The 27,147-nt window shown below is 39.1% G+C and overlaps 1 long non-coding RNA gene across 1 annotated transcript in view; it reads left to right on the top strand.

Annotated features, from left to right (window-relative positions):
- Positions 1 to 6,166: 6,166 nt before the first annotated feature.
- Positions 6,167 to 27,147, top strand: part of LOC311435387 — an 85,996-nt gene continuing 65,015 nt past the window's right edge. The window contains exon 1 of the long non-coding RNA XR_014692094.1: positions 6,167 to 6,250. This is a non-coding gene — a long non-coding RNA (uncharacterized lncRNA). The remainder of the gene's footprint in view (positions 6,251 to 27,147) is intronic.

Genomic DNA, 27,147 nt, shown 5'->3' on the forward strand with positions numbered 1-27,147 from the left:
TTTCAAGCATAGTGGCAATTAGTCAACTTTACCCATTATGCAGAAAATGATAAAATTGTTGCCTTTATACTTACTATAAGTAATGCCACCGTATACAATGTATATCCAATCATTGCATTAGGACTCAATCATAATGGAACCATACTTTATCCTAAAGAGCATAAAGTATGGGCCCATCAAAAGGGAGGAAAGTGGCAAACAATTGATGTAAATGCATGTATTGTGCATGAACAAAAAGGTTTCATCTGTGAAAGTAACACGCTGGAATCCCAAGACATTTGTCTTGACACTGAGCAAAATATTTGCCACTTTGAGATACATCCTAATGAAACCCTTGAAACTGTACTTGTATATATTGGGAAAGGTTGTGTTTGCATGAGAACTCATTGTGATTCTATAGTCATAGATAATGCAGTGGTAGATATCAATAATCACTCTAATGTTTGTGTTTGCAATTTTACCAAAATTCTAGGATGTGATTTTAAATACTCAGCTCCTGTCACTTCTTATCGACTTATTGCATCTAATTATATTCTGCTTCATGAACTGCTGCCTACTCCTATTGGAATGAACCTTACCTTGGTGAAGAAATTGCTGGTACATGAGGACCTGAAGCAGCTGATGACACAGGTCCGAGAAAATGGACGAAAGACTCTGATTACTGTCCATCATGATGCACAAGAAATACATCGAGTGATGGAAAGAGTGCAGAGAGATGAGAGACACCGTTGGTGGGACACTTTGTTTGGATGGTCGCCAGCTGCCAAGGGAATCTTCAACAAGATGCTTCACCCTGTTATTGTTCTGCTAATCTGGTTTATGATGAAACGTTTAGCATCCCTACACAATGTACATACACTCGATAAACCTCATCCTGAGAATGTTTGTGATATCCCCGACATATTCTAACTGTCGTGAAGCTTGAGTGACTATAGTCACGGGGTGGATTATGTGGTGTAAATGCCTGAAGTAACTAGGAAAATAAAACTAACATTCACATTTTTAAGGAAAAGGTACAGCATTGAAGAGGCTTTCAGGGTAGGGCATAACTGCTTTATCTGAGCGTTCCCTAGGCTCCCAGCCTTAGATGCTATCGCGCTGGGGAAACTTGGTGTGCTAGCTCTAAGGAACAGCACGGAGCATAGAGTGGAGTGGAGACACCACGGCTAGGCTCTGTAATCAGATGGGACCTCGATTGTTCTTGTGCACAAAGCTGCACTTTTTGCCACCCTAAGCCAAAGACCTGTCATGTTTTGACAAATGCTGTACCCTAGTGTACTTTTTGCTCATTATAATATCATTATAATACCAAAACACACCTCCATCCCAAAAGCTACCCGCCTCCAAGGTGCGCCTCGGAGCCTATTACTTTAAACGGAGACGGGAAAACTTTACACCAATCATAACTAAGATATGCTTGACTAGAGCCACTCAAGCTCCACCTAAAAGATAGAAAATAATATAAATTGGCCCAAGAGAAAGGGGATGTTAGGGAAGATACCACCGTCAGGGGAGATACCATCCCGAGGACAACATCCTTAGGACCTCCTGACTCCTGGGATCAGTCGACGGGCTGAGCCTCTCTTCCCCCCCCATTGGGACGCCTTTGGGTGAGATCTAAATACTTGCTTATAAATCTCTATAGAGTCTCTGATCCTTTTTAACGCGTTTATTTCTAGGCTGCGCACCTGTAACACCTGTAACATCTATAACATCTGTAACACCTGTAACATCTGTAACACCTATAAACACCTGTAACATCTATAACATCTATAACACCTATAACACCTGTGTATTTTATGCATACTAGCTTGCTTTTGCAGACAGTCACTATCGCCGGCAATCCAAAAGAACCTGATTATCTGTTGCTGTAATAAACCATACTTGATTGCATTGTGATAACTCTCATTGAGTGCAACGAGGGTGAGGGTGGTTATCCGTGATAGTTCAGTGTTCTGAATCTAACCAGACCCCCAGGCGGTTAATGCATTTTTGGTGAATGTCCGAACGGACCCCCAGATGGTTAATGCGTTTTTGGTGAATGTCTGAACGGACCCCCAGGCCGTTAATGCGTTTTTGGTGAATGTCTGACTGGACCCCCAGACGGTTAATGTGTTTTTGGTGAATGTCCGACTGGTTCAGTAACCTGAATCTGACCGGGCCCGTAACGGTTAATCAGCTACACCCCTTAACGCAACAGGTGTGTACCTGAGTGTCAGTATTTCACCATGACAGATATGTTAAATTTTGCTACATTCCTTATTTCAGGCACATTTCTGAAAGCGGTTTCACATCCTGTAGTATCCTAGTTAGTCTGATGACACTGCTCTGCTTAAGATGAGGACGCATCTTCAAGGTTTCTGATGCTTTGGCTCTGACATGACCCTGGCTGAGTTTTAGGACAGAGATGAGAAGTGATGCTGGACGGCTGGAGGCAGTGTTAAAATCAATTCCCCTTGCACTTGACAGGTTTACAGATCCTGTTACTGGAGATACTCTGTTATCTCTAGAGCACTTTCGGAAAGAGTCTGATGTTTTCCCTTGCACCTCCTTTTCTTTAGGCCATTAATTTATAGTCTCTGATGTCATGGTGGCTGAAGAGATTTCTGCTTTCAGCCCCCAGCTGCTCATCTCTGCTAGGTGTTGCCATACTCTAAGCGCTGTGTGCCTTTGCTTCCTGTCCTAATGTCCAGCTGAGCCATGCTTGTAATGTCCTCTGCTTAAATCCTTTACTCTGGCTGAAACAGATTTGGATGCTCTTGCCTGATAGCCTTAGCCTGCAGACCACTGGGGACAGTAACCTTCAACCCTGTGTGCTGAAAAATGACTGAAATAAGCCTACAGACTGTAGCTTCCTTATCTATACAATGAGACCTGGAAGCATCTAGTTTCCTTACTCTTCTGCACCCTCAAATTAAAATTAACCATTGGAAATGTGTGATGTGACCACTCAGTTATAACCCCTTTGTCCAAACACTATGTGACCTAAATTGTTCCGCATTCATCTTTTTCTAACAGAACAAATAAACTTCTCTTGTGCTAACACACTATCTTCTTTTGGCACTAACACACATCTAATTCAGGGAAAGGAAATTATTGTTTAGATTTGCCTATTCTAGTACCTTCTGGATTTTACAGTCTGCCAGGCAGCAGGTGCATCATCTGACAAATGCCTCACTGCCTCATCTCCTTTGTATCCCTTTAGGCTGTATTTTTTAATGGATTGATGTATGGCTGAAATACAGCTTCTTGAAAATTTGATCCTTTTCAGTTACTAGTGGGGAAAAAAGTGCAGGAGGAGACTGTTGGATAAGATGAAGAATTTAGCAGATGTATCTGTAGATATGGAACGTTCCTCATCTTTAGAGACTTTACCCTTTAATAACTTCATTAGAAAGATTTTTAAGCAAAGTCTATGTAGGGAAAATGAATTGTTAAATGAGAGGTGTTAAACACTCTTCTATGCATGGCAGAAGGATAGAGGTCTGCATATCAATGTTTTCAATTGGTTGGAAAAAGGGGATGGGAGGGAAGGTAATGTGACTGGTGGAATTGGTGAGGCATAAGGAAGAAAAGAGAAGAAACTATTATTTTCAAACAGAATTAGGAAAACAGGTCATAGAGGATGTAAAATCTGATTTTTGTTCTTTGACTCTCTTTTTTTCCCTTTCTTTATTCTTTCATTTGACCAAAACTTTTTCTTCCCCTCCCCTCCCCTCCCCTCCCCTCCCCTCCCCTCCCCTCCCCTCCCCTCCCCTCCCCTCCCCTCCCCTCCCCTCCCCTCCCCTCCCCTCCCCTCCCCTCCCCTCCCCTCCCCTCCCCTCCCCTCCCCTCCTCTTTTTCCTTGACTTCTGTTACCTTGTTGTCTTCATCTCTTCCACCACTTCTCTCTCTTGGTATTTCATACATCCCTTCTTCTTCCCTTGCATGTTTTATTACTATTTTGTCTTCAGGAGATAAGGAGTACCACACGTTGACCTTCCCACTGGGTAGGAGTTCACAGTTTCAGCTGCCTCTTGCTTGGTCCAGCGTCCTAATTGTTTTCCTCCATGTAGTGAATCATTCATGTGGTGACTCCTCCTCTTCCACTGATTTTTTTGCTTCTTCTCCTTGGATACAAATACACAGATTAGAAAATCAGGCCAAGGCATTTGCTAGGTCTCTGTACCACTGATTTTTCATGCTACTCAACTGCTAGCATATGTCCATGTGTCTGACTGAGGTCAAATGTTCTGCTTCCTGTTTTATTTAGCAGCAGAAACATAGGATATGTCTGTAAGCTTGTGAAAAGGGCCATTGTTGGTTTTGTGATGGGAGTGACCCTACATTATCTCATTTTCTTCTTCTTTTATTTAGTTTTTCTTTTTTTCTCATACTTGAATGGACAGGTTTTACGGTTATATGGTTCTGCAACTCCCACTGATGTTGACTGGGACTGAGCTTTCAACTACTTGTGCCCCAGTGACTTCTGCTCTAGACAGCAGTCAGGTGAAAGGATAGACTGATGTTTATAGCAGTTGCTTAAAGTCATCAAACAATTCTGTTTTTCTAGTTGAGGGTTTGATTACGCCATTATTCTCATGTATGGCTGCTTGAATCACTAAGGTGTTCTTTTTTGGAAAGGCTTAGGAAGAGGTAAATCTGTGGCACTGTGCATTGTGGTGCCAGACCCACAACTGGTGTCCATCAGTGACTCAAGGCCAGGTTGAGGGCTGATCCTTGTTAAATGCCAGGACAATCAACGTGAGCAAGCAGAGGTACTGCTTCCTTATTGTGTAGTGCCCTCTCCCATGTGATGCCCCTGGCTTTCTCCTGAAGGTCTGCTTCAGCCACGTGAACATTGCAGCTGGGAAAGACTTGGGTCTTTCCCAGCACATGATGCTCGGAGCTAAGCCATTCATATGGATCTGAAATCAGCATTACAACGTGGGAGGTCTTCCAGCAGTGATTTGTCTTGAATCTGGTGAGCTGTTCTGTGCTGTTACCAAAACCATTTGTATGGGGATTTAAACCGCATGCTGAATGGGGAGTGCAATCTGACAGAGCAGAGGTTTAGAGACTGTTCCTTTGCTTGTTATAAGCTACCTCTGTGCTGTTTCATCTGAAAAAAAAAATAAAATTAATAAATAAAAAGGAGTACAAGAGTTAAAGCAGCTTGAAGGCCTTATTCCTGGATACAAAAAGAGTTACACAACAAGTTAGTGGTGCTGAGAGGAGGCAGCTGGACTCCAGCGTGCTCCTTGCCCAAATATAGAAAGATGAGGAGAAATGACACGGAAATGCCGGCTATGGAAATAAAAGCAGTTCTCAGGAAGTGGAACCACATTTTCCCGCTATTAATAAATGAGGGCCCGCTCTTTGGCCTTGAGACCAACTGACATAGTCTGGTAGGGGACCACATAACTCCCTGACATCAAGAAAAGCAGATTTAATATGGAGCTAAACTCATGCTTCTCCTTTGCTGATAAATTCTGTTTGTTTCCTGCTGTTCAGCTGGAACAAATGCTTCCATCTCCCCTGCCCAGATATCAAACGCAGGAAATAGCTGAAACCCTGGCAGGGCATTTTTATTCTCAGTGTATAAAGAAATGCCTTTTATTTTTTGTGTATGTCAGTTAAACTCTTTTAAGACTGTCTGTTTTTCTGGCAAATACCGTTTCATCTGATAATTTCTCCCAGTTTAATGAGTTGTGCAAAAAAAATCAGCTATTTATGATGAGTTTTCACAGTCTCTTGGACTTGGTTTTGCTTTCATCAACAGCAAGAGAATTGGAGAAGCAATTGCATAATGCTTTTCTTTTAGCTGCTTGCACCTGATTAATCAATTAATATTTACAGTGGACAACTAACTCTCATGAGATTTAATTGTGACAGAGTTACAGCTGTTGAAAGCACAGCTGCTGTCATTTATTTGTTTGCCTTCAACAACAAAGATTTTCTTGTAACAGAGAAAAGAGGAAATAATGAGAAGAGAAGGCTAAATATAAACTTAAATACTGACGTATCTATATGTTGCAGTGAAGATATGGGGAAACATCTCCTTGTGAATTTGCTCTGTGATCACACTGGTGATCACTTGCCTCAGATCTCTGCTGCTCTCTGTACACAGCTCTTTAGGGCTGCGTGGTTTAGATTCAAAGCATTGCTCCCTCGCCATGCGGGCAGGCGAAATGAAACTCCACATCCTTATAGCATCCACAGCTCATGTTCCTGACTCAGAGCGACTTCGGATTGAAAGAAAATTAAGAAGGTAAGACTGCAGAACAAGGTGGTTGGCATGTCTGGAAAATATGCTTACGTGTCTGAACAAGGATGGGTTAATCAGCTTAGGTAACATAGCTGACAGAGATACTACCCCTGAACACATGCCAGGCTGGAAGCTGCAAAAAGAAGGGAAACTGAAATAGAGGTTGGGTATTCACTGGTACTTTGCTCTTCTCAGACCCAGGCTATGTGATTATTTTAAATCAGGAAAATGTTTACCATTTTCATTTAAAATCTCAGGAGAAAAAACAATTATTAGAAGATGCTCTGTCAAAAAAAGAAAAAAGATGTGGTTATGCTTATCAGCCTGTCAGTTTTTCCATCCTGAAACAAACTGACATTCAGAATGATGCAATTCATACACTGGAAGCAATTCTAATCTCTTGGTGCCAAATCTTCTCACATGAAAGAAATCCCCATCAGACCGTAAATTTCTTTAAAAGGGCAACATGCTCTCTGTAAAATAAACAGTGGATTTTTACAAATGAGTGCTATATTTTTCTGAACAAGCAACCTGCAGTGAAGTCACTGAACACATCTGCAGACAAAATCTGGAAAATCCCAGTGGAATAATTTTACAATGAAGACTTCTTGACTAAGCTGCAGAGTTCTGTCTAGGTTTAGTGTGAACTGAGAAGCTAAGGCCAGGCTCAGTCATGTGAATCACAGCTGATTTCCAGCTATATTAAGTGAAATTCATAACACAGATGAGTATTTTATTTTTTCTGTATGTTGTCTGTTTCTCTATTTGTTTCTGTCCTTGTAAATCAGGTATGATGGTACTAAGGTCATGAAACATTTGGATAATGCTCTCAGATACATGGTCTGATTTTTTGGGTGGTCCTTTGGAGACCCAGGAGTAGGACTCAATGATCCTTGTGTGTTCCTCAGGATATTCTGTGGTTCTGTGATTCTCTGAAGGTCATAGGAATTATATTGCATAAGCTACGTTTGAGAAACGATTTAGTAATTACCTCTTTGACAGCTACAGACACTTGTCTTGCAAAGCTGTATGATGGAGCTAGGTTGTGCTACAGTCCTCACCAGATCCTACAGCAGGCTTCCAAAAATGAGTTGAAAATAGCGAATAAGGTCATCAATTCAACCTGAATAAGGCTCATAGGTGAGGAGAAATTTCCTTCAGCAAGCCTAAGAATCTCATTTTTATATTATAGATATTATTAGATCTCAGAAGAAGCTCTTCCAAGATTTTGAGGCACAGTTTGATGATTATTAGCTCAATTCAGTGACACAATTACTACAGGCCATTTAACACGAATGTATCCCCAGTTGCTATCCATTATACTAGTAGCTTTGATAATGTCAGTGCGTATAGCTGAGAGCACTGTACATCATAAAAAAGAAAAAAAAAGAAAAAAAAAGATTATATGTTAATATCACAGCTCAGCCATATATTTATAATACAAAGCCCATGACAACATCTTACCACTCAAATACTTAGGAAAAGGCTACGTTGCATGCCAGCTGAAGTATACTAAAATCAGACGTCAGGCCAAAATATGATTCTTTTTTTCATTATCATTGGCACTGTTATTCACACATAAAATTGTCCTCTCCTTGTGGATTAGATTCATCTCACCTACCTTACTCACCTAAAAATTCATTGCTTAAGTCTGAGCTAATCACCTTAGACTCTGTAGAGTCAGTAGAAAGAAATATGTATCTCCAGAGGGTGATTTTTCTCACGGTGAAATAGATGTCTGGGAGGGCACTGAAGATTTACCCCTTCACATACAAATAAGTAGGTCAATTTTCTCATCTATCCTTAATTCAATAATCATTTTTGTTTGTCTGTAGTGTGGTCAAATAATTTTTTTTTTCCTTAAAGGGGATTTACCATCTAGAGCAACCACAGGGTGACTGGAATCCGTGGAAGTCTCATTCCCAAAGAAAGGGCACTCAGCAGAGGAGGTACCAGTCAGGTGGAAAAGGGTCTGAGGACCTAATGCTAATTTAGCATAGCTGTCTCTCGATGTCAGATGTTAACAAGTGTGTTTCTGGCAGTAGGAGAGGGAGAAACACACCTTGAACCTGCAACCTCTCTTTGGGATTTTAACAGCAGTAGCTCCTTGTTATACAGAAGTCACTTTAAATTTTAAAATGAATATGTTAATTGAGACCTGGAAATAGTCTTTACTGAGGACTTTACCTTGTATAACTTGAAAAGAATGACAAACAGCAGAGCTGGATACCTAACGTCTCTTGTAATTAATGGTAGCAAAGGTGATTGCTCTCTCTAAATACAAAAGGGAGGTAAGGGTGAAAACCTATAATATAATTAGATCTCTTTAAAAGGGCTTTTAGAGATGAGATCCTGTGTAATGATAATGTAGTTACACTCAACAGCAGAAACAAGAAGGTCACTGGAAGCCTTTGCAACACTGCATGCCTACAGTGCCTGCCTGACACTTTGGAGGCCCAGAGTCACAGCACCTAATGCACAAGCCTTCAGCCACTTGCTTCTTGGGGCTGTGGTGCTCTAGAGATTCCCTCACATCTCCTACACAATTCCTTCAATGCAGAACAGGGGATTAGAAGAAAGGCTGATGCCCCCACAATGCCAGTTGACCCAGCAGCCAACAGAGCAAGAAAGTGCCTTAATATTGCATGAGAAAAAAATTAAATGGGGATTTTCAGTGTTTACAGTAGGCTTTGCAAGTCCCAGAGTTAATGAAATTGCCCAGTAACCCCAAGTCACTGCTAAGAAACTGCTGAGGAAGCTCTTGAAGAAATCCCATTTCAATTTGCTTATTTAAGTTACTAGAAAAAAAGACCTCCTTGTTATCTAATTTGTTGATGAGTTCAGACACTTTCTGGAATGATTACTTGCATAATTTACTTTATTGATACATTATTTATAAGTCCTCATTCAATTCCAGGCTCGGGGTTTGGAAGTAAGTCTTACATAATGGGTTGCTGGTGTCACATTGTGTCAGAGGAACCAAAAGTGTTTTTGACAATCCAGGGATTGTCACTAAAGCAGCAATATAATCAGAGGTAATCTTTCATTGCTGATTCATTACAAAATGCTCCCTTGCCATTAACTCATAGGAATCTCATAAATTATAATGTCCTTTATTGCTTGAAGAAGAGTTTCCTGAGGAGGATCAGTTCCAGACTAAACTGTTCCCTAAACTGAAATCCAATATCTGCGACTGGAAGCAGTGCTTTCAAGACTTTCTAAAAGCATAAGTAAAAGATCTATTCAAGTTCAATACAGAAACACTGATATGTGAGGACCCAAACACCATGAGTTTCAAAACACTAATGCTTTGTAAACTGCTTGGTGATACACAATGAGTTTAAAAATTCAGTGAGGCTTTGGCTTGTCCCCAGGAACTCAGCATTTCCTTTCCCTTCCTGGCAATGTATTTTAAAATATATGTATACTGAGAAAAGTATGTGTATATTGACAGAGAGTATGTATATATTGACAGTTTCCATTCACTGTGGTTGGGAGAAACCCTTTAGACTCAGGCAGATAATATATTTTGATAGAGAAAGAAGCAATCAGTTGCTTGAGGCAATAAATCCCTTTCTGTTTTAAGAGTCTGATGCTAACTAGCAAAAAAAGACTGCTCAGTCTGTCCTGCTGTGAGCAGAAATATTTTTGTTTCTGCCTCGTTGTTCTCTTTAGCAGAGCAAGAAATAATTTATTACTTCAGGTTTATTCCATGAGAGTTTATTACTTAATATGTCAAGGTTTGAGCCAGGCTGGCCATATTAATGTAAGAATCATCTAATCAGTGTTCCCGGTGAAGTGTGCTAGGCATTTTAGATGGAATAAAATCCCTGTCTATCACGATAAGATCCACTGCAGGAGAATTTGTAACTAACTTCAGACAAACTTAGAGTTTGGTTCCTAGCTGAATTTTAATATCTGTTTAGAAATAAAGACAGAGCTTTGAAATGTCTGTTTTACTATTTCCTTTCAAATCCACCCAAAAAAAAAGAAAGAAAAATGAATTGCTGATTCTTTATTTAAAAACCCCTAAATTTTCAGTTCCAATACTCAGAGTGTAATATTCTTAACTGACACTATTTGAACAAATATATGTTAAAGCTCCTATTAATGCCAATGTCTTCTGGTTTATTATTTTTTGAAACAAATTCTTCATTCTTTTTGCCTGCTGACTTTTAAGGGACCAGTGGGCACTATGATGACATTTTAAAAATGCTTTCCACACATTTCAGGACTTTAGATGTTTTTCTGAAGAAAAAGAAATGTGCAAGTGTTCCTTCAAATTCTCGTCTTTTTCTTTGAAAATATATTTTTTCCTTTTTCCTTTTTTTTTTTTTTCTTTTCTGTTTATTCTCTCTCTCTCTCTTTTTTTCTTTTTCTTTTTCTTTTTCTGATGTTGACTCATTTCAGATAATAATTTTTAGAAGGTTGAATTAGATTGGATGGTCACTCATACTGGAGATCAGAAACAAAATAAAGCCAACTCATAAGCAGTCATCATTAACCAGGTTCAAAGGAGCTGGCAGAAACTCAGCTCCCAAACTTTAATTACCGTCCCTTTACTGAATCCCCCTTGGAGTCTGAAGCACATCATTCCCCAGCCCTGTTCATAATCACCCTTCCACACCATGGCCTAATGGAAATTCATTAAGTGATGTACTTAATTATGTAAGTAGTGTGTCTTCTGCCTGCCCTCTCTTTGCACTTGCAAGTGTGCTTGCTTATTGATGGCTGGCTGCATTCAGCTCAGTGCAGGCTGTCTTTGCAAATGCATTGGAAAACAAGCTGTGTGGTGCAAGCCCAGAAATAAGCAAACACTCACTGTTACAGGTCAGTAGGTAACAAAGCAAGCAGACATGTCCTAGTCAGAAATATTCCTTCAGGTGAAGGCAGGCCATGAAGAGAAACTACAGAGTGAGACATGGGGTTGGTGCAGGCACTTTATTTGGAATAGCAGCTCTCATGGACAGTTAAGTGCACAGTTTCAGGTCCACCGTCTCCTGTCATTTAGATGATACACAAACTGCCCAAGTGCAGACCTAAGTAGAATCTGAGAACTTCTTGGTGGGCAGGTGCTTGTGCACCTGCACAGGAGGATGGATGAACCACAACTACAACCACCAGCAGCTGCCCTGCTTCTGCTTATTCCTGGTCATGGTGTAAGATCTGTGCTAACCTCCCACCAGGCTCATTGCCAACACTGCAAACAAGAATTCTGTGGGACATGAGTATATGTAATGCTTTCCAACCATGTTATTGCAGAGGTATGGATACAGAGGTCACCAGAGGGGTCTGCCTCCAGACTGTGCAGATAGAGACTAGGTGCACACCTAGGTATAGATAGGTGTAAGGGGAGTTGGCCTGGCTGGAGGTGGCCAAAAATATTTTAACCACTAGACATTCTAGCACAATGTAAGCTAGAAGGGGATTTGAAGAACACTGTTTAAGGAACTTTAATCATATTTATGGGGAAATTGTCTTCTACACTGATAGTAGCAGGGAAAAAAAACCACAACATATAAAATAACAAACATGGGTGAAAGCTGTAGTGCATTAGACAAAACCACTGGACAATTTACAGGTCTGAGCATGGCGTACAACCCATCCATACTGTGTTCTGGTCAGGGAATGGTGCCCAAGTAAAGGGTCGATAGACAAACTTCAACATATCACAGTGTGAGGAATCCCCTTAAAAGAATAATTCAACATTAGAATTAGGTATCTGTCCTTCCACATATAGTATCCAGATATGACAGCTGAAAACAGATCAGGTGTAGGTCCCCCCAGATGCTGATCCAGGCTGCCTTGTCCTTGCAGTCTGGGTTTTGAGTGTTACAAACACTTTACGTATAGCTGGAGGAATGTGATCCTTCTTCCACTGGTGCCCGTATCCCATGCAAGCTCATTCCCAGCTCCTGCTTCTCCATTGCCTTTTTGCACATAGGACCTCTTCTCAGCCATTCAGAGGGACAATAATTTTTCAGAGTACCTTGATCACAGCCCAGAATGCTGCAGGTTTACCAAGGATGACTGTGATAAACTCCTTTTTTGTGAAGGGTTATGAATATCTGAAAGGCAGAAAGAGAATGAATTTGAGGACTATGGAATTTAAATTCATGGACATCCATTAGCTGAGTCACCATGACTAATTTCTGTCTCAGGTCACTTTTATAAATGGAGGATTAAAGATATGTGTACAGAGATTTTAAAGATTTTCTTTTTCTCATAAGGCATTTATGCACAGGTTTATCTGCTCCACTGGTCCTACAGGAAGAGAAGACAAAGAATACCCCCATGGCTTGGAGTGAAAGCTTCTTTTAGACATCTGGATGGCAAAAGACTTTGAGGTTCTGAATTTTAGCAATAATTCAATTGCATTAGCTTGCTTAATGACCTGTCCCCCCCCCAAATAAATAAATAAATAAATAAATAAATAAATAAATAAATAAAATAAATAAATAAAGGTGCTGCTGCAGTTACTTTGGTTCAATAGGAAGGGAAAAGAATACACTGGTGCACTGTTTGGTGTTTTGTTCTACAAACCTGCAAGAATCCAGCCAAGTTTGCAGAGTTACATGGCTGTGTTTGTCAGTTAACAGAATTTTGACTCACACTGGAAGCCAAGCAAAAACTATAAGTGCAGTTTTGGAATGTGTGCATTCAAACCTTTTGCCTTGGCCTTATCCCTCAGGTGTGTAATCCTTTACGTTTTAGAAACACAACCAAAAAGGCACAGATGCATCTTCCTGCACCAGTTTCTACCAGAAGCACATGAATTTTATGATGAGTATAGAACATCATTTATAATCATTTATGATATTTATAGAACAAATATTACAAATATTTGCATTCAAATTGCAATGAAAGGGAAGCAGAAAAAAAACAAGGAGACGCCTCAAAGGAAAAATAGAAAAATAAAAATACACCCACTCTCTCTGTGGTTTCAAACTAGAGCAGGACAACAGAGATGAAAGGTTCTGCTTTTCTTTTAATCTCACAGCACAGCTGTCTTCTCTATTGTTTGCAATGTGTCGGTGTCACAGATGCAAGTTTCACCTTTCTCCAAAAGCTACATCCTTTTGACAGCAGTGATAAACAGTAGACAGACAGTCAGACTTGCAGGATCTTTGAAAATGCCAACTCCCTGGACCCAACACTCATTTTTTCAGGACAGCTCTAAATCACGCTCCAACTTTTCTGGCTCCCAGGAACCCCAGGGAAACAGAGGAAAGCAAAACAGCCTGCTCTTCGTGGTCCTTCCAGCTGGATCTTTTGTGAGTATCACAGTCTCCAGCCGTGATGGTTTTGGCTTGCTTATTTTGGTATAACAAATGCATTAACTGAAACAGTTTATCCAGGAGGGATGCAGATGTCCTCTCTTTGCTTATGCCTGCAAGGGGAATGCAGGTCCCTCTGGACTCTGACCAATGCCTCTCTTACCCCATTTTTTAAAATTATTATTATTTTTATTTATTTATTTATTTATTTATGAGAAAAATGCATCAGAAGACAATTCTCCCTTATCATGTGCTGTGGCCACATTCCCAATGTGATCTGGCGTATCAGTGGGTTAGGAACAACAGTAGAAAGTTAGTGAAAAATCACTTCCTCGTAGCCTGGATAAACTGCACCAAGTGCATATTTAAAGACCATAGCAAAAGCTTAGTTGTGTCAGAGTAAAAATAAAAGGTTTCCTTTTTTTTAAGTTTATGATGAAAAAACAAAAAACAGTTTATTGAAACTTTTTTCTATTTATGACTAGGGCAAAATTAGTACCTGGAGGATACCGTAAATTTATTTAGCCCTGAGGGTGACATATTTGATGAAAAGTAAATGAAGCCCACAAATCGTTGGTGATAAACTGGTTAATAATGTATTGATTTCTGAATTGAGGGACACATAAAAAGTACCAATATATCTTTTTGGTGCACACAACTCCATTTTCAGGCATTTTGTTTATTTAGCCCAGACACATAAATCTGCATCACTGGGAAGAAAGTCAGCTACACGGTAATAGTGGCTGCTGATCCAAAATTTGTTAGAGAGTGACTTAGTCATGTAACTGGCACCAATACATGCAGGAAAAACAAACCACAATATTTTTATGAGTCATATAAAATATAACAGTTAGGTACCAATAAGGTCTAAATCAATCCTTGCTTGTGCAAACATTGATTTCCACATATATAAATGTAGGTGTAAAGATTAATTATAATTAGAAAGCTAAATTACCATAAGCAAGAATTAAGTTTTCCTTTCCAAAGCACTGCCTTGGTGAGCTAACTGGGATGCAAACCTCTTTCCAGTGAAATTATGGACAAAAAAAGTAATTGAAAGGCAAAAATCAGTCTCCTAAGTTTCACCTGAGTTACTTTATAGCTTAAGATGTATGATTGATTTTGTAGTTGCTCCTGGTTTGCCAATATTATACTAATCTTTCCAGATCATGCAAAATCTGCACTGTCTACAATTGAGATATAGTTGCTCATGCTGCCTTTTTTTATCTTGTTAATTATGATGTTACACCACAACAAACTCTATCAGGCACCTTCAAAGATAGTGCCAGCTGTAATCACAGAAAGCAACACTCCAGAGGCTTACATGGACTCAGTGACAGCTGCACAGGTTGGTTTGCTTTGGATCTGTTGAGTCAGTGCTAGACATTAGATTTTGGACAGGCCGCAGATTAGGAAAATATGTAGTGTACTGGCAGAGCATTAACTATTCAGGATAAAACAGCAAAGGAAGGCCCTACTGTTCAACTTCATTTTATTTAAATAATTTAGTATTATAGACTTTGGGAGTTTAAAAAAAAAAAGCTTGAAACAAGGGAAAGAGAGAATGGTCTACACAGGGAAAACTTGAAAATAACTACAAGAAGATAGTTCCTGTGTTGCAAGAATAAATACTACCTGCAGTAGTAGCACTCCTAATTTTCACTTCGATAAAGGATTCTTTACTTGACAGTTGTGCAATTCTCTCATGTAATCAATCACCTAGTACATGGAGAGGAAATAGCAATAATAAAATGTACTTTTCTGTTCCGATGCCAGCACCATGGCAGGAAGCATTGGGAGTGCAGGTCACACCAAGACCTTGGCTGCTGCTCCCAGGCTACATTGTCAAAAGACACTGGTACACTGTTGTCTACTCTCAGGCCAGTCTGGCCACATCCACACTATTTAAATCTTTATCTTCTAAACTAGGAATGGGCTGTGTATGTAGAATAGTCGTTTTCCCAAATTAACCCTCAGGCTAGCCTTTGGAAATTTACTGAGTTACATTAAGTCTACATTAGTAACAAAACAGAGAAAAATTCTGACTGCAGGCACTGGCGTGTGTTTGTCCATGCAACTTGTTGGTTTTAGCATTTTCTCAATGTCTAGACGTGACTTGAAAGATACCATATTCCTTACAGATAATATGGATGAGGCCTTCCTTTATGGTAGAAGAAGAGAACCCAGCAGCATGCAGTTGTGCTATTCTGTACTCCTCATACCTTGGGGCAAGGAAAGAAACCTGACCAGGGTAATTTCCTGGTAGAGATGTAGCATTTGTGTCTGGCTTTGAAATTCAGAAGTGCTGTAAAAGTACTGAAAACACTGCAAAGGCTGAATAAATGCATTTCTGTGGTTAGCAACATATTTATAAAAAGCCCCACAAAAACAGCATGGACTTTAAGAGCTGCTTGTAAAAAATGGAAACAATTATTCTCTCCATGTTTGCAAAGTAGTTTCTATAAAGGGGAACATTTATATTATCAGAAGTGTGTGTGGACTCTGTTTTTCTGTTTGTTGTTACTACTGCAGAGATTTCTGTATTACAGAAGAAGAATTTTTCTAATTCCATGCCTGTTTACTTGATCACAATATGAAATAATAAACATAATTTGGACATCACTGTTTTTTGCCATAAATATGACAGGGATGATGTCTACTATTATCACTTGCAGTATTATATCTGTTCTTTAGTGCTAGGCATTTCTCTTTCCTACCTCTTCCTACATAGTCCAATTAATTTTAAGCCTTTACAGCAGAGGTTTTAACTCTACCTGGATATTTGTGCCACCTTGTAAAAACTGGTTTCATGTTTGGTTTCATTTTTGCTTCCTGGATAATTAAAATAAATGATTAATGAATCAATTCATTATTAGGAGATGAGGTAGTGCTTTCCTAAACCAAAAGGGCAATTCTGAGGTAGGTTGGTGGATTTGTCCCTCAAATTAAAAATGTATTGTGGTAGCAAATAAGCAAAATGTCCTGTGATCCTCAAACTCACCTGCTGCCAAAAACTCTCAAAACTGGTTGCAGAAAGCCATACTCTACTTCTCTCATATATACGTTAAGTAGCATAGAGAGCTTTATTTTGGTCTGGGATCTGATTAGATAATTCTACTGTGAAAGGACAACTTGCACTATGATTGAACAAGCTTTGGCTGAGATATAGAAAGCTCTTCCAGAAAAAAAAAAAAAAAAAAAAAAAAAAAAAAAAAAGAAAGAAAGAAAAAGAAAAGAGAGAGAGAGAAAAAATTGTCTTTAAAATCGTGCTGAGCCTTTGATGTTACTTTTGTCCACAAGTCTGCCACTCTCTGCTGGTATATTACTTTAGTCAGTCACCTGCTATGAGTGTGTGGAGTATGTTTGGTCCAATGTGAAAGACAGCTGAATTTTTATAACACTGGTACTCATATTCTGACTGCTGCACATTCATGGAGTAGCAATAAGGGTCACACTGACTTCAAGGGGAATTCTCTGACTGTTGACTCCTCTGGCTCTTAACCTAGAAATCCCATACTTCTGCCTCTGTTGAACTTAGCACCAAAACTGTCATTTACATTCAAAGATCCCAATGGCTTTTTCCTGACTTGAAACATTTATCCACTTCTCCACATTTATTTATTATTTTTTTCTGTTGACAGCACATTTTTCTAATGCTGTAAAAAAAAAACGATAGGGTGAAACTCATGCAAAAAAATGTCATCAGTCTTCAGTAGGATGTTTTATTGATTTCAGATTAGCAAACATCGTTTTAGAAAGGCTAAACCTAGTCTGGCCTTAAGAAAACCAAACTAGGAAAAATGGGAGCAAGAATCATGCAAAACAATTTGCTCAAGCTGGTGAAACAGAGCAGCTAATTGAATATCTCAGGTGTCTCTCATTTATGAACATTGCATAGGATTCCTCTGTTTATCTACATAATTTGTCAGCTTGAGGGATGTGCCACACACAAAGGAGGCACATTCTTAGGTTTAAATGTTCACTTAAATGGGAGGAGAACAGAGATTTTTCCTTCAGAGGATGTACTGAACAGATCTGGTTGCCCTCCAGACAGATGATCCTCATCCAGGGTGCTAGCTGGCAAAACATTTAGGTATGACATATTCAGTAGGTCTTAAGTCTGTGGGCAAGTAAAATACAGTCATGATTTGAAAAGGGAGATGCCACCTGGCCCACAGGTATATGGAGAGTGCAACAGAGTTCGTAGGGTTCCCTAATAAAAAAGGACATGGTCATTTTGGTTACCAAAGGTTCCTATTTATTACAAATCACTACAAATCACCACTAGCAAGAATACTATGATTAATAAGACAAATATCTATATATATATATAGATAAAAACTATTACAGGTACTACCAAGAAACAAGATATATGAGTATATATGTAAAAGGTTATATATTAAAGAGATATTAAGTAACACTACTTAATAGTAGCAGCAATTAGACGTAGTAGAAAAACAATTTGATGTAGGAAAATCAGTAATATAGCAGCAGATAGGGTTTGAGGATAATTACAGGTCAGAAAACTTACCAATAATACCATGACAGTGAATGGACTTACTATGACTAACAAACAATAATATAACATCAAATGTGCTTGCCACAGATACTCTTATTAAGACTACATTTATCACAACTCTATTTATCAATAGCAAGAATATACTTATCACAACTATATGTATTAAGACTGTATTTATCTTTTTATCTACATATATATATTCATAAAATCATTGGCACCAAACACATCAAACTGATCCCAGAAGAGAGGACCAATGTCATATGACCTCAGAGGGGTCTAATGAAGAAACCAGCTTCAGGCAAAGACCAACCTCAAAGGGTCTAAAACCAATCTCAGAAAGAGAATGACCAAAGTGATGGACAGTCTCACTTCAGAGTTGATCCTCATCATGGGGTGTGGAGTGTCACAGAAGTTAGGAGTCAGTGTTGCAGTGTCATGAAGACAATGTTCCAGTGAAGTTTCAACCCGTGTGAGGAAAAGAAAAATGAAAGAGAAAAGGAAAAGGACAACATGCAGCACAAGTAATTTTTCAGAGAGGAGCTCTGTCTTGGGTAAAAACAGGCCCTTTTTCTTTCCTTGAGACATAAGAAGGTGTATGTCCTATACGGACACGACCACTTAGGGAATCAATGGATGGTGTTCGTTTTTGTCTTCTTCCTGAGACAGAGAAGACACAAACACCCTGGAGGTGTTCAAGGCCAGGATGAATGGGGCCTTGACCAACCTGATCTAATGGGTGGCATCCCTGTCAAAGGCAGGGGGGTTGGAGTTAGATGATCTTTAAGGTCCCTTCAAACCCAAGACATTCTATAATTCCATAATGTTCCTTGCTTTCCTTTATTTTCTTTAAACAAGAATTGTATTTCTCGTTTCAATTCCCAGTTTCTCAGGTGATATGTTGTCCCTCAGTTTCTTGTTTCATTTCCATCAATGATACTTTCCGGATGCCGATGGTACGAGGTATCCACCCACACATCAAGGATATTTTTCCTCCTAGGCCAAAGGCCAAGGAGCCAGGCCTGGTTCCCAGGCTGAGTTTTCAGGCTGACAGACCTTTTCTCCTGTGTTTAGCAGTCTGTGTTTAGCAGTCTTTTTATGTCAGAACTTGTCGCATTACAGCCAGGTTACCTCTGTAACTGCTCCCATCAAGTACCTTGTTGATTTGCTGAAGAGTGGGAATTGCTGTGCTGGGCTCTTAACTGTGAGAGCATTACACTGTAAAGACAGCTCTTTTTTAATGTATACATTCTGTGCACATTTGGGATTATATTTTCATTCAGCATCCTCATGATGTTTAAAATAGCATCAGGTGACACTAGACAGAGTGGTGCATTTGAACAGGGGCACTCTGATGCCTTTATCTATAGATTTACTTAATCTTGTGTGTGTACTCCCACAGGTGATTCCGTGTATTCATCTATTTTTCACGACATATTCCCATTATATGACATCTTCCCAGTGTCACTGTGTGCCTCTCAGCACAGATTAGTTTGTTCTGAGGAATAAAAGAGATATAAGAACAGTCACCATCACCTTTTATGACCTGATCTCTTAATAATCATAAATAAAATTGATTAAGACTGTTTTGCATTACTAAGGCCCTGAGGTTTTCTCTGACTGTTTTAAAAGATGGTTTTGAAACATTCAAGGGGAGAGCACTATTTTCTTATGAACTCATGATTTTGTGATGAGAACCTTAGATTTCCTTCAGATAGACAAACTGCTTTGGAGATCTTCCCAGGCCTTCTCTATTGCAGTAAGAGAAATTGTGGATTGTAATGCAGTGAGGAAGAAGAGACTGAACTGCAGTGCTACCTGAAAGAGTGCAATACACAGATCAGCCCTGGGTCATCCCCATCAACAAAAGAGAATACTGAGGCACTTTATTGAAGTCAACTAAGAACAGACACAAGTGCTTGTGCATGCCACAACTCATCTCACCTGTCTCCTCTCAGCATTGCCATATAAATTTTGAATATCCTCAGCCACTCTGTTGATCAGAAAAAAAACTGGACAAAGACAAATAACAAATGTGTCTGGATCAACTCTTCTACCTCCTTCTCCCCTCCTTAATATTTGAAGAGAAGAAAGAAAATGAATGAGCAACTGTGTTACTTGTCATGAAATATGTATTCAGTCCAGGTGACAGGTTCACCTGCCCTGCAGTGGATGTGGTCCTTTCAATGCACACCTATGTTACTCATGGGGAGGGTCTGGAGGTCTCCAGCTTCGTCCAGAGTTGAACTGACTAGTTGTGCAACTACTGTTTCTGATAAGCCTGTGATGATATTGAAATTTTAAACTATTATATGTGTCAATGCAATTTATGCTTTCCTGCAAAGTGGACAGCATTTCACATCCCATCTGATCTCTACTATCTCTACTAATATTTCCAGGCAGGATCACAAGAAACAAATAAAATCCCGTAGCACATGTCTGTAGCTAACATAGCCATAGTAAATCACACCATTCTGTTGTACCAAATGAGATGTCTAAGAATCTTCTTGGCTAACTGTGTGGATTCCCAGACACACTTAAACTAAGACTTCCTAGCAATCATGTTGCATTCAAGTGAATATGGTTGCACATTTATTCTAATGGGTGATCAATGATAACACCCTAATCAGTACAGCATTAGTGGAGCATCTAGAAAATGAAAATGACCAATTAAAACTCATTGCTTTTCTAGCACTTAGAAAATGAGCTAATAATAATAATAATAATAATAATAATAATAATAATAATAATAATAATAATAATCTAGCTTCCAAAAACTGCACACTCACCTTGCAAACTCAAGCCTGAAAATAAAATGTGAACAGCTTGATGCACTTGCAATTAGTTGAAGAAATTTCAGCAAGTGATCAAGACTTCAAAAATGTCACAATTAAGAATGCCCATGACATTTTAATTTGCCTCTTGTGTGTCCATGTGTGGAAATGGTCTATAATTCTATTGACACATTTTATTTGTTTACATGGGGCATGACTTGCTTGGTTTACAACCTAAGCATTACTTTCAAGAGATTTGGACTGTGAAGAAAGGTTAATATGATGCTTTCCTTATTTATTGCAGAAGATGAAAAAAAAAAAAAAGTAGTCATAGAGGCAGAGCAATATTCTGCTTCATTATTAGGTTAAAAGCAAATCAGCATAATTCCTTTGAAGTCAAAGTAGCCAAATGTGTTTTTATTTTATGACAACAGGATATGGTCCATAGGAAATATACATTTTCTAAATCATCTCATAAGGGGTTCTTGAATCTCCATTATTTCAGCGGCTGATTGTAGGCTTGGGAGTTTGAACTTCTGCCTGCCTTTCTCCAATACCCTCAACACCTTATTGTCCAGCTCCTGTGTCTCTGCGACACTTCTTTCTCTTTTCTCATGTCAGCAGAAGGGTCAGGTATTACCCAGAAGATGTGTCTTGGTGCAAATCAACAAGTAGGGATCAGAGGGATTCAGAGGGATCTGGATAGGCTGGACTGATGGACCAAGGCCAACTCTATGAAGTTCAGCTAGGCCAAGTGCTGGGTTCTGCACTTGGGACACAACAACCCCATGCAGATCTGAAGCCCTGTTCTACCATCCCTGTCCCCCTGCCTTCCTGCCCTCCACATGGACATGAGGAACATCTGCAATGTGAGGACAGAAAGAGGAGAAGACATTGTGTGGACAACCTGTGTGGTGATAGGGGTTCACCTGCTCACCTTTCCCTCCTTTCAGTGCTTCCTAAGGAGGAAGATCCTTTTACTCTCCACCTCAAAAACTACTTGGAGATCCAGCCCACCTCCTCCCTCTACCAAATCCCTTCTCTCAGCATGGCCACAAAAGCCATTCTGGTACCACTACATGAAGTCAGTGGCTATGAGGAGCCGAGGAGTGCAAGAAAAGACAAACTGCTTCAAAATGTTGCCTGGCAGGCTACTTCAGGAGGTGGAACCTTGTCTGGAGCAATGTGTCTGCAGGATGTTCTACCTGGAAGCACGTGGAAACAGGGAGGTGGGATGGAAAGTGGTGTAGGGAGATTCTGTTGCAGCACCTTTGATGTTTCTTTCACATCCCTTACATTTCACTGAGTCCACCAGTGCTGAACTAAAAAGTACCTTGGCCAGTCTGGTACAAATTACTATGTGGTATTGAATGTCATTTTTACCATGTGTGATTACACACCATGCCTTTCTGCCAACCCAAGTAGACTACTATCCATTTACCAATTTTCTGAAAACATTTCTGGGTTGTGTATGGGCCCTGAACTGGCATGTTATGTGTATATGGCATGCCTGGCCCTGAGAATGCTTCTGACAGACCACATCCTGAGTTTGCCAAGCTGCAGATCAGGCTTAACTTCTCTCTTCTGCCCTGGTTTCCATGGACTTCATTATGTAGATTACAGACAGCAGCCAAGCCACAGTATTTGTAAAGTTGTTCTCTGGATAATTTAAGGACTAGTATTGTATGTGGCATTGTGGAAAATGTCTTCTTGATGCTGTAGGTATTGCTCCTGTTAACACCTTCGGGCTCTCAAACATCACTGCCCTGCTGGCAGTAAGAACCTCAGAATCAAGGTTCTGTTACTCTGTGCTTCCCTGGTCATGCTCATGGCAGGTGAATTGGATAAACAATTTATGTGTTGGACTCTTAGGACTCTTATGTGCTCTTGTAAAGCACATGCAACCTCAAGAATTTGGATTTTTTAAATATTTAGTAAAAAGGTGGGTGCTTTTCAAAGGAATGGTTAAAATTGCATGTGTGACACTAAACTGATTTTCCTGACAAAGCAAAAACATGAATGAGCTTCCCTAACAAAGTTTTAGGTATACAGACACACGTATAAGTACACGTGCATGCACAAACAGAATGACTGACAGATGACCCACACACCAACTTTACTTTAGGGGGAAAAACAAGAAAACATATTTTTTTTTCTGAAATTTTTCATTAAAAGTATTTTTGAAATAATAAATAAATAAATAAATAAATATATCCTTCCTTTGTGGGCACTAACCGTTTCCTTTTCACATTCAGGCTGAAAAAAAATGCAGAACATTTGTAATTTTTCAGTACTAGTTTCTTCAGAAGCATGGTTTTCATTCAAGGCAGGAGTCTTAGAGGGCTGAATGACCAGGGATCACTGTTTAATTTTACATTCTGGATGGGTATTGCTATAAGCCATATCAAATATAGATGGCAATAAATTAGAATAGCTCCTCTTCTATTTCCATATTCCCTAAGGAAGGATATATATATATATATATTTTAGCTTGTGAACCCAATTAGAAATAGACACTGTGAGTGTGTAAATGTAATGTCTTTTTACTGGATTCTATTCAAAATCTTATGAGTTTGGGGGTTTAAATTATGAATTTTCCTGATGTCCATAGTTATAATTTCTTTATGAAAAGGAAAAAGAATAAATCAGAAGTGCCAGGAAGATGCATTGCATACTAGAAAATTAACAACATCTCAAAAATTTTTCTTATGAAGAAATGAATTATTCAAAAGTAATTTTCTTGAGTTCAGGCTATATTGGGCTGTACTCTCTCAATTCAGATTAGAAACCTCTGAGTTGTAATGCAATGATGTAAACCACTGCCTCATCCCCTGCACATATCTTGCATCCATTATGATGAGAGGATTGACTAACAGCTTTGTGAGCTATTATTGACATTTCATAGAGGGGTAGGGGAGTAAGGAACTGATATTTCCTAAGTGCAAATAAATGCCCAAATTAGGGGTATTTCTTATGGGCATGATGACCATACAGTCATCATAGTCTTACTCTGTGTAGAATAATAAACATTCAAAGTGATAATCAGAGCCTCTCTCTTCACAGATGGTAAAGGGAATTCAATGTGGTTGGGGAAACAATGTCCTTAACTTGATGATCTAAAGTTATGTGGGTCTTACTGACCTTCCAAAAGTCATACAGTCTGTCTCTGTGGTAGTACATGAAACAAGACCATGCCTTGGACAATTTATTACTAGATTTGGACCCTGTAAGAGGAAGAGTGGACCTCACATAGGAGTCTCTTTGGTTAGCAGAGAACTCGTGTAGCAGAAACACACTTTACTCTGGTGTGAATTTTACCTGTAGTTCAACAATTAATTTCCTTACAAAGTTCATGGTTAGTAAGAGTTCAGTTCACTACCCTCAAAATGGATTTTTTCATATTGCAGTGAATAAATGCAATGATAGACTTGTGTTTTCTTTCTGTCTGTGGATGCTTTTGTACTGTTGCTGATCATCCAAGTTATGCAGCCTGTTGAACAGCACCAGATACACATTATTAATGCACAAGTGACATCATTATTAAAGCTATCTTTTTTTTTTTTTTTTTTTTTTTTTTTTTTTTTTGTTATCATGGGTCAGCATAATTCAAACTAGAAGGGAATGATAAATCCTATCATTTCAAAAGGATTTAATTCCTCTATAGTCACTCCTTTTCAAAAGATGGCTGCCATGAGGAAATTGTTGTTTGGCTGGACAACATACAACTCAAAAATGCCAGGACACGCTTCTTAATGAAGAGTAAGACAAAGGGGAAGGCAAAGGTTTATCTAATAACAGTCTACAACTAACTGAATGTCATCTAACAATATGATGAAGCTAAACTCCTCTTCTTTTGATGGGTATCCATCCATCTTTTCTTGGGACAGGCAGATGTTTTCACATGACATGGAGGTTACAGTTAATGGCTTGAGGTGTTCAAATTGCCCATTAGGAAAAAAGACTTTCCCCCAGAAGATAGAGTAAGACAGGAACAGATTTATCAGACAGGTATTGACATCCCCATCTTTGAATGTTTTCAGCACCTGCTCTGACAAAGCCATATCTGACCTAATTAGATAGCGGAATAAGGGGACTTTTCTGACACTGAGAACAAGATTTTAGTAGGTGACAAGTGCTAACATTTGAATTAAGAAATAATTTTAAATTAAAAAATTCTTGGCATGTTTCCTTGCACCTTAACTATCAGATTTGTTTTCTAGCAAAGGGATTATAGCCAACTTTTAAGAGTAATGTGCATTTTTATAATTTTCCATATTTAAGAAGGAAATAGTCTTGTTTTCATCAAGAAAAAATGAAATAAATTATTTCCTGCAGTTTTACAGTATTTAATGTGTTATAAATCCAAAGAATGTATTCTTTTGTCACTTACATTGCTGCACTTTGCATATTTTGCCAATACAGTGTTGAGCGTGAAGATTTAAGAGGCTTCCCACTAATTTGCAATGGAAGAAATGTTTTTGAAATAATTCCCAACTTCTTGCCTTGACTCATATTTCGACTGGTGTTTCCCACTGTGTTACATATGCCTGAAACTTGTGTTGAAATACACTTCTGAGATGATTTCCCCTGCTTGTGTATTGGGATAGAGTTGGTTCTTTATATCACGGACATAGACAATCAAATCCATCAGGATTTAAGCAGTCATGGGTGAAGTAACACCTTTTGCTCAGTATGGAGCTGTGCCATGGTGGAGGGAGTTTTGAGGAAGCTTTGACTGACCTAGAGGGATGCTTCTTCACTGATAAAAGAAAATGCAAAATCTGTCTGAGTACATCAGACTTCCTATCCATGCACAGCTACCTTCTGTAGCTGCTGAGGTTGACTGAAGCAAAGCTGGAAACATCTCTCTAGCTGTCCACTTATCACACAGGTGTGCAGGAGGCAGTGCAGCCAGGCACCCATTATTCTTTTTCTCCCCCATTATTAATGGCTACAGTCCTATAAGCCTAAGATGAGGTGTTTGATTCTTCTGAATGTCTGTGTAGGAAGAAATCAGAGTCTTATATCTATTAAATATTATAATCAGTACTACCATAAAGAATATAATACAAAGAAAACTCGATACAAGCTCTTCAATTCTCTTAATAAAAATAATCATAATAGCTAAGATTTTTTGTTTGCTTGTTTTTGTTTTTTCCTGTAAGAAAGCATCTTTTCTGTACTTTTCTGGTTCCTTAAATTCTGCCCAAGACACCTAATAAGTGACAGGTAAGTCTGGGTTTGCAAAGAGGATTATGAATTCTATATAATTACAGCTTGTGTGAAAACATTTTTTTTTTTTTCTATCTTGTTTTAAACCAGATAACAAAGTTGATGCCCCTCATGGTAGAACATGTACTTCCAGTTAGTGTTCTACTGCCTTCTGTTTCCAAAAACCACCCAGCCCTAGGACAGTGAAATCTGCTATTCACAGATTCCCAAGTTTGGACACAACAAATTGAGGGTGAGAGCCCCATCAAATTTTTTCTTCTCCTCTAAGTGCTCATAGACCACTCTGTTTTCCCTAGAAGCCTAGCCAAGTGTAAAAATTCCTTTTTTTTTCAAATCCCACAGGCATAGGGATTGCCATGTTTGCCTCCAGGCAAACACGGAGGGCATGATCCTGAGAGGCGTTAGGAGGTTCAGCAGTCCTTGAAGTTGAAGCTTTACAAGTAAATGCAGGATGTTTCCATCTTCAGCTCTTTCATGACATCTGTACCTTTGCTGATTCCTTTTTCTAGAACAAAAATATCCATTTAGTTTAGCGGGATGCCTCTGGCTTTGTCTTGCTGCTAGCTTCTTCAAAATCATCAGTAACTTTTAATTCCAATTAAAAGTGAAAATTCAAAAATTACCAGTTATTTTTGCCTATAGTTTTGTGCTGTGCTTGAAATGCCCTATTTTTTTATTTTATTTTTTTATTTGTTGGAATATTTACATCAGCATCGTCTTACTCCTACTTCACTCCTAGTTAAAAAACAGTGTGATTTCAGTAAAATGAAAACTTTGGTCACGCTTATTTGATCCAGGATCATTCATGCTGTTAACTTACAACCCCAGGATTTCATTCCTCTTGGAATTCTTTTATGCCCTCCTGCTGTAACCAACATTTTGTCTAAGTTTCCCATGTTCCCTGAGGGATATTTCTCTGTCACGTCACTGTGTACTGCCCACGTTGCCTTCAGGCCTTCACTGATTTCCACGTGTAACAGGACATACTCAGAGCATAAGCAGTTACTATGTCAGTGACTTGCTAGTACGGCATCTGTGCTGTGACAGATTTAGTACTTTTGTATGAACTTTGAGGACATTAGTGTAACAAATTCTGTAATT

This window comes from Aythya ferina (assembly GCF_964211825.1).
Source record: "Aythya ferina genome assembly, chromosome: 3".
NCBI classification, from domain to species: domain Eukaryota; kingdom Metazoa; phylum Chordata; class Aves; order Anseriformes; family Anatidae; genus Aythya; species Aythya ferina.